The 8,549-nt window shown below is 37.8% G+C and overlaps 1 long non-coding RNA gene across 1 annotated transcript in view; it reads right to left on the bottom strand.

Moving 5' to 3' along the window:
• Positions 1-2,402: 2,402 nt before the first annotated feature.
• LOC309615413 overlaps positions 2,403-8,549 on the bottom strand; it is a 406,281-nt gene continuing 400,134 nt past the window's right edge. Inside the window, exon 12 of the long non-coding RNA XR_014236800.1 lies at positions 2,403-4,385. This is a non-coding gene — a long non-coding RNA (uncharacterized lncRNA). The remainder of the gene's footprint in view (positions 4,386-8,549) is intronic.

Genomic DNA, 8,549 nt, shown 5'->3' with positions numbered 1-8,549 from the left:
GAAAGTGGGCATAGAGGGAACCTACCTCAACATAATAAAGGCCATATATGACAAACCCACAGCAAACATCATTCTCAATGGTAAAAAACCGAAAGCACTTCCGCTAAGATCAGGAACAAGACAAGGATGTACACTCTCTCCACTATTATTCAACATAGTTTTGGAAGTCCTAGCCATGGCAATCAGAGAAGAAAAAGAAATAAAAGGAATACAAATTGGAAAAGAAGAAGTAAAACTGTCACTGTTTGCAGATGACATGATACTATACATAGAGAATCCTAAAAATGCCACCAGAAAACTACTAGAGCTAATCAATGAATTTGGTAAAGTTGCAGGATACAAAATTAATGCACAGAAATCTCCTGCATTCCTATACACTAATGATGAAAAATTTGAGAGAGAAATTAAGGAAACACTTCCATTTACCAATGCAACAAAAAGAATAAAATACCTAGGAATAAACCTACCTAGGGAGACAAAAGACCTGTATGCAGAAAACTATAAGACACTGATGAAAGAAATTAAAGATGATACAAACAGATGGAGAGTTATATCATGTTCTTGGGTTGGAAGATTCAATATTGTGAAAATGACTATACTATCCAAAGCAATCTATAGATTCAATGCAATCCCTATCAAATGACCAATGGCATTTTTTACAGAACTAGAACAAAAAATCTTAAAATTTGTATGGAGACACAAAAGACCCCGAATAGCCAAAGCAGTCTTGAGGGAAAAAAATGGGGCTGGAGAAATCAGACTCCCTGACTTCAGACTATACTACAAAGCTACAGTAATCAAGACAATATGGTACTGGCACAAAAACAGAAATATAGATCAATGGAAAAGGATAGAAAGCCCAGAGATAAACCCATGCACATATGGTCACTTTATCTTTGACGAAGGAGGCAAGGATATACAATGGAGAAAAGACAGTCTCTTCAATAAGTGGTGCTGGGAAAACTGGACAGCTACATGTAAAAGAATGAAATTAGAACACTCCCTAACACCATACACAAAAATAAACTCAAAATGGATTAGAGACCTAAATGTAAGACCGGACACTATAAAACTCTTAGAGGAAAACATGGGAAGAACACTCTTTGCAATAAATCACAGCAAGATCTTTTTAGATCACCTCCTAGAGTAATGGAAATAAAAACAAAAATAAACAAATGGGACCTAATGAAACTTAAAAGCTTTTGCAAAGCAAAGGAAACTACAAAGAAGACGAAAAGACAACCCTCAGAATGGGAGAAAATATTTGCAAACGAATCAACGGACAAAGGATTAATCTCCAAAATCTAAAAACAGCTCATGCAGCTCAATATTAAAAAAACAAACAACCCAATCCAAAAATGGGCAGAAGACCTAAATAGACATTTCTCCAAAGAAGACACATAGATGGCCAAGAAGCACATGAAAAGCTGCTCAACATCACTAATTATTAGAGAAATGCAAATCTTAACCACAATGAGGTATCACCTCACACCAGTTAAAATTGGCATCATCAGAAAATCTACAAACAATAAATGCTGGAGAGGGTGTGGAGAAAAGGGAACCCTCTTGCACTGTTGGTGGGAATGTAAATTGATACAGCCACTATGGAGAACAGTATGGAGGTTCCTTAAAAAACTAAAACTAGAACTACCACATGACCCAGCAATCCCACTACTGGGCATATACCCTGAGAAAACCATAATTCAAAAAGACACATGCACCCCAATGTTCATTGCAGCACTATTTACAGTAGGCAGGTCATGGAAGCAACCTAAATGCCCATCGACAGATGAATGGATAAAGAAGATGTGGTACATATATACAATGGAATATTATTCAGCCATAAAAAGGAATGAAATTGGGTCATTTGTAGAGACGTGGATGGATCTAGAGACTGTCATACAGAGTGAAGTAAGTCAGGAAGAGAAAAACAAATATCGTATATTAATGCATATATGTGGAACCTAGGAAAATGGTACAGATGAACCGGTTTGCAGGGCAGAAATAGAGACAGAGATGTAGAGAACAAATGTATGGACACCAAGGGGGGAAAGAAGGGGCAAGGGGTGGTGGTGGTGGGATGAATTGGGAGACTGGGATTGACATGTATACACTGATGTGTATAAAACTGATGACTAATAAGAATCTGCTGTATAAAAAAATAAATAAAATAAAATTCAAAAATTCAAAAAAAAAAAAGATAGGCTCAAGGATGTATTGTACAACATGGGGAATAGAGCCAATATTTTGCAGTAACTGTAAATGGGAAAGTAACCTTTAAAAATTGTATAAAAATAAAAAAATTTTTTAAGAATAAATAAAACATTGAAAAAAAATAATAATTTTGAAAATCCCTGTGGCAACTAATCCTCTAGTTCACTTGGAAAATCTTAATTTTAGGGAATGCTTTTTCAATAGGGGGTAATGACAGCCAAAGAATTCATAACCATGGGAAAACAAGTGGAGAAGGGCAGGACATTAAATGAATGGTTACAGAAAGTTTTTGCTGATTTCATTTAGAAAAGGAAAACCATTATAAAACGTAAGGTAAAGTCTTACTCAGACTGAAAATTTTTAAGCATTAACAGACACACTTCTTAGTAATAACAGTCCCTACCTGAAAGGGAAGTCTACAGTGTACACAGGATATATCCCACATTAGAAATAGGTTTCCAAATCACACACATGTCCTTCTCAATGTCATTCTCTCACTCCTAGATATGATCCTTAGATTCTACCAACTTTTTCATCAACTGACTAAAATCAAGCAAGTATTTTCTTTCAACTATAAATTCTCTATAAGGCATAAAAGAACAAATTATAAAAATCAAGCTTAGAGAATACTTAATTTGTTATCAAGCTACCAAACATCTAGCCCCATTCTTTTTAAACTCTCACCAAACCTATTTAGTCTCCTTTTTAAAGTGTGTATTAAATTCACACAATAGATAACATTTCAAAAGACTGTCATGATATTATTTAACTTCAGTTTTTAATTTTGCTTCAAATTCTTGATTTCTTTTAAATTGGAAACTTCTTAATTATTTCTGCTATCTTGGTTCCAATATCAAAATCTACACTAATTAATCACCAGTTTTTGACAAGGCCCCAAAGCATAAATTTAAAAAAATACACACAATAGTTCCTAATCTAAATAAGGAATACATAATTATCGTGAAATAGGAGGTATCTTGTTCAATTTCCAGAGGGGGAAACTGCATGCATATTACATACACAAACATATTTTAAAGGGAGTAGTTTAGTGATTTAAACAAGAGACAGAAAGAAAAGAAGCCACAGCTCTTAACTTCCAACTGGACCAGAACAACTTTTGCTTAAAGACTGCTGCAGAGGTCCCCAAGCAGGCAGTAACCTGATACCTCTTCACCAAATGCTAACGGTGACCAGACTGGCAGGTTTAACACCCCTGCCATTCAGCGAGCAGCACCCAGCATCTAAAAGACCACAGCAGCTGCATTCATTCTCACCTCAGAGCTATTCATTTCAACCAGAAATTTCCCCTCAGTCAAGGCAGCCCTGATGGATTCAGGGAGCGTGTGTCACAGAAACACTTCCCCCAGGAGCCCTGGTTTTGCTATTAAGAAACCCAAGCCTGTGATTAAACCACTTTGTCCCATACTTCCTGAGATGAACCGTACCCCCCAAGTAGATACAGTCCCAGCCTTGTGAGCTAATCACTTGTATCCAATACAAGAAGGTTTCCCTAGACATTTGCCACCTCTAAATATTTTTGGAATTAAGTAGTTAAAATGAAAAGTACATCAAATCTCACTTGAGGTGAGACATGACACAATTCGGGCCGCTTGTTATCTTCTGGGTTCTGCCACTACTGTTACAAGTATGGCAGATGCTGGGATGTTGGAGAATTTATTAGAATGTTTTCTCTAATTAATTCAGGCGATCACCATGACTCTGTCTGGATAGTCTAGGATTGAGGCAGACACAGAATCAGAGGCAAAGGAAGCAATCCCTTTCTGTCATTTGGCAATTGGGTAGAATCCTGTGCCAGCGCACAGACTACTTCTTTGCAAACAATTGACTGTATAATCCAACTGGCGCTCCTAGGTTTGCGTCCTATGCTGCTCAGCTTTAGCACTGTGTAGACATAGCTACGATTAACTTAAGTGCAGAGCCAAAATCTGTCTCATTTTCTAAGCTAAGCCTTTTCAAAGTTGATGAGTAAAAGAATTATCTATAAGACTAGAAGCCTCGTATTAAATAAAAATACACATACGTGTACATATCTCCCCATTTCATTCGTTCCATTTGAGATACATACCTCTAGCTTCTTCCTAAAGCAGACGCAGTCTCGTAAATATTTCAGGGTATCCAGAAGAAAGTACTGGTCTTGTACTGACTAAGCCCTGTAACAAACAAACCCAGTATCACAAGGGCTTAACATGGTAATCATCTATTTTTGGTGTTTTTTTTAAAGATTGTTTTGATGTGGACCATTTTTAAAGTCTTTATTGAATTTGTTACAGTACTGCTTCTGTTTTATGTTTTGTTTTGTTTTTTTTTGTCTTGGGCCGCAAAGACATGTGGGATCTTAGCTCCCCGACTGGGGATCGAACCCACACCTCCTGCATTGGAAGGCTAAGTCTTAACCACAGGACCACCGGGGAAGTCCCAGGTAATAGTTTATTTTTCACTCACAAACGTCCAGTGCAGATGTCCCACTGTGGGTGGTGTCCTCGCACAGCTTCGGCCGTGAAATGACTCAGGCATTCAGGCTGCTTCCATCTAAGTGTCTGCCATCCGCTGACCTGGGAGCCCAGAAGGCCCTGGAGACCTCCACTAGGTCTTTAGTCCCTGGCCATCCCCTTAGCAAACAGAGTGCTGGGAAGACCCCTGAAAGGCCAGCACTGGGAGTGGCACCCGTGGATGGCCCACATTTGTTGGCCAGAACTCAGTCGCATGGTCCCATGAACTACAAGGAGACCAGAACCGTACTTGGTTGCGTGCCCAGGAAGAAAAGATGATCTTTGAGCATATCACATGGATGTTAGCACCAGTAACTTAATATCGCTCAATTACAAATGAAAATATTTTCACTGCTACTTCTCTAAATAGGTGCTCTTTTCATCGGCTTCCTACTATTTGTTCATCTACCTGGTTTTCTTTCTCAGACTTAATTAAGCTTAAGAGAAGAAAATGGTGACTTGATTGGTATTACATCCATGAGCTCTGAAAGCAAAGGGATCACCTTTACATCTTGGAATGTAAAGGTGATTCATAGAATATCATCAATTAACCCCAAAAAATGTTTGTCTGATTCCAAAAATCATTTGTGTGAAGACCAGCTCCATGGCCAGATATCCACGTTCCTTATATTGGAACTCTCTCCTATGGGGTTAAACCTGTAATTCCTTTCTGGCTGCTTTGCGTTGATTCCAATTTCTCATATTTTAAAATATGTTCACTTACATTTATCCAATAAAAAGTAATATAAAATATAACTCAATAATTTCAAAATCCCTGGAAAATTAAATATTTCCATAATAAACTGACAACTATGATTAGATATTATTTTAGTTGCTCTACTCATCTAAATCTGCACTTATGAAAATCCTATTTCTGATGACTGCCTTGGAGATGAAAATGTCTGTATGTGTAAATGCTTCACCAAAGAAATTCTCTAGAGAGATTTCCTTTTTTATTACCTCGTTTCTCTTCTTTTCTCTCTTTTTTTTTTTTCTTTTTGAGAACTCCCGAATGGTGGAACTTATGCAAGTATAAATGAAAATGTGACATTGTAAATCATTCATTTTTATCAAATCATTTATATTGGAGAACTACCAAATTCATGTTAATAAACCAGCAACTACAGCAAAACACTATTTTGTTTGTTGTATTATAAAAATTATCAGAAATAGATCATTTTCAAATATTTATTAAGAGAATTATGAAATGATAGATAATGTCAAAAATAACTATTTACATCCAATGTACAACAACCATGTGAATGCTCAGGTACACTAAGGTCCTTGCGTTGTTATGATGTGTCTAAGATCATCCTGGTACCTGGTGAAACATGCACCCTTCTGGGCATGATGTTGATCATGGCTGAGGCTGTACACCTATGGGAACAGGGAGTATGTGGGAAACCTCTGTACTTTCCCCTCGATTTTGCTGTAAACCTAAAACTGCTCCAAAAACTAAAAACTTTTAAAAATTTTAAAATAACTATATATAAATGGGATGAGTGCCAAGAATATTTACCATAAATTTACAAAATAATACAATTATATTTCATTTAAGAAATTTGATACCTTTCTCTTTGTGAATGAAAAGATACTATTTGGAAACTGAATAAATCACAACTGCTTGGAAGTACTTTCAGTGGCACCTGAAAGATATTAGATTTCTCTACACATTTTACATAGAGTATTCATGTTAACTTAATAAGAAGTAAAAGTCAAGTTGCTTTTGATAAATTTTACAGTGCCATAAGAAATTAAAGTGCATTTGTAAGTTGGTTATTAAGATTGGAAACGAAATCTTGGCAACGGCCCAGAAAGAGCATAGCAGACAGTAGTCACTCGTTAAAAAGAAAAAGCAAAGCAAAGAAAAGGAAAGGAGAGAAAACCCCTAACAAGAGGTGGATTGAATCAATTGAGAAGGAGTTTTAAGACCTGGTTTTTTGGGTGTATCTTACACATTTAATGGGCTTCTACACTAGACTGAAAGTAATGCCAGCTTTGAAAGACTCCCACATACAATGACTCACAAGTCCCATTTGCTGAGTACTTTCTTTTGGGTGATCATCCTCTATTAAGAAACTTCATAAATTGTGTGTGATTCCAGGTTCCACACGTAAGCCATTTCTCACATTGTGGACACACCACTGTCATGTCCTCAAAGGCTAATAAAGTGACTCATTTAAGATGCCTCTACGAGATGCTCATCAGATCACTAATTTTTATCCAAAGCAATGAATTTTTTAAAATGCTTAATAAAATCCTTCCATGTGCAAAGTACTATTGTGGGTATTTAGTATTTAGGGTATTATTAAGACAGTCCCTCCCCTCGAGAAGGACTTCATTTCTGTTTAAATGAAGAGTCCTAAATGCATGGGGGAAGAAAATGCCAGCTCTCAAATAGAAACTAAATTCACAGAACAAAATAAGACTGATTGCAAAATGAACTCTCTATGCAGTAAGAAATGTGAGTTCACGGAAAGACACAGCGAGGTGGCTGGGGGCAGGACACCTCCACGAGAGACGTGATAGAACCACATCTTAGAAAATGATCAAGCTGGAGTGATGCGAAGGACTGTGGAAAATGAAAACCTTCAATATCCTGTTCCTGTAATGAGACAAGCTGGCAGAACCAGGTGCGGTGTTCGGCATAATTATCTTTTCACTTTGAGACCCAAAAAGTTGCTTTTTTATTCTTCAGTGATCACGCCTACCATTACCAAGAGGTGTTAGAATCTTTCATTTACAAAGGGCTTCAGCAGCATCTATTTTGGGAGTCATCTAAAATAACGACAGCTACATACGGTCACACCCCCAAACCTGCTTCCAAGTCACATACGTGAGGGAAAATACAAAAGTATTGTTTGCTGGTGGTAAAGCTCTCTGGTTCCCAGCAAATCCTGGGCCCCCGCAAAAGACAAAGATCACAAACAGACCAGTCACATAAACGGATGACTGAGAGCATCCTGTATGCCTCTGCACTTAATACAACAGCTATCTTAGCTCCTGTGTTGTCAGCCACTGACTATTAAATAGTTACAGAAAAAATGTTCTCACTTACAGTACAGGTGTTTGTGGAAAAAAGCATCTGGGTTTAAAACCAAAAAGTGTTAAAAGCTTTGTCAAGTGAGGGAGTATGCAGGGGGTTAAACTTGGCAGTGCAGGCCATGATGATGAAATGTCTCAGGAAGCCCTGTGCAGGGTGTGGAAAAAGTAAACAATCTCTCTGATCTTCCGAACGTCACTATTTGGACTTAAAAGGCACTGCTCCTCACGGTGGAAAATGCACATAGGGTACACAGACCAATGCAGACTGCCACCCAGACGGAGCTCACACCACCCGCTCCCAAAAAGCTTTCCCAGACACGGCAGCAAGCAAGTCTTTTCTGATCTGCAACTTGTTTTTTTGTCCTTCCCAGGACTACTAATCAGGGGGGAAATTGGGGTAAAGGGTACATTTCACTGAACACCCCTATTTTATCTGGCACCTCTTATTTGCATGTGGCAAGTACTGTTCACAGTATTAGTATGATTTCCACCCAGAGTTCTTGAAAACCTCTCTCTCCAGCCCTCCACGCTTCACCAATTCAAAATAAACAAAACAAAAGAAACAAAGCAAAATATAAACATCGTACACCAAGCAGCTTCCTTAAGGACATGACAAGTCCGACAGGCCTACAGAACAGCAGATCTTTGGAAACCAGTCCAGGGACTTGCTCAGATTAATACAAATACAGGCATTAGAAACCTTTATTGCTCTCTTTGGGTGACTGCTGCATGAGCGATATCTACATTATCAGCCAAAGAGAGTCAGAATCACGTATTTTT

The sequence above is a fragment of the Balaenoptera borealis genome (genome assembly GCF_965194805.1).
Source record: "Balaenoptera borealis genome assembly, chromosome: 18".
NCBI classification, from domain to species: Eukaryota; Metazoa; Chordata; class Mammalia; order Artiodactyla; family Balaenopteridae; genus Balaenoptera; species Balaenoptera borealis.
The sequence above is the reverse complement of the archived record's forward strand: the minus strand, read 5'-3'. Positions and strand labels throughout refer to the sequence as shown.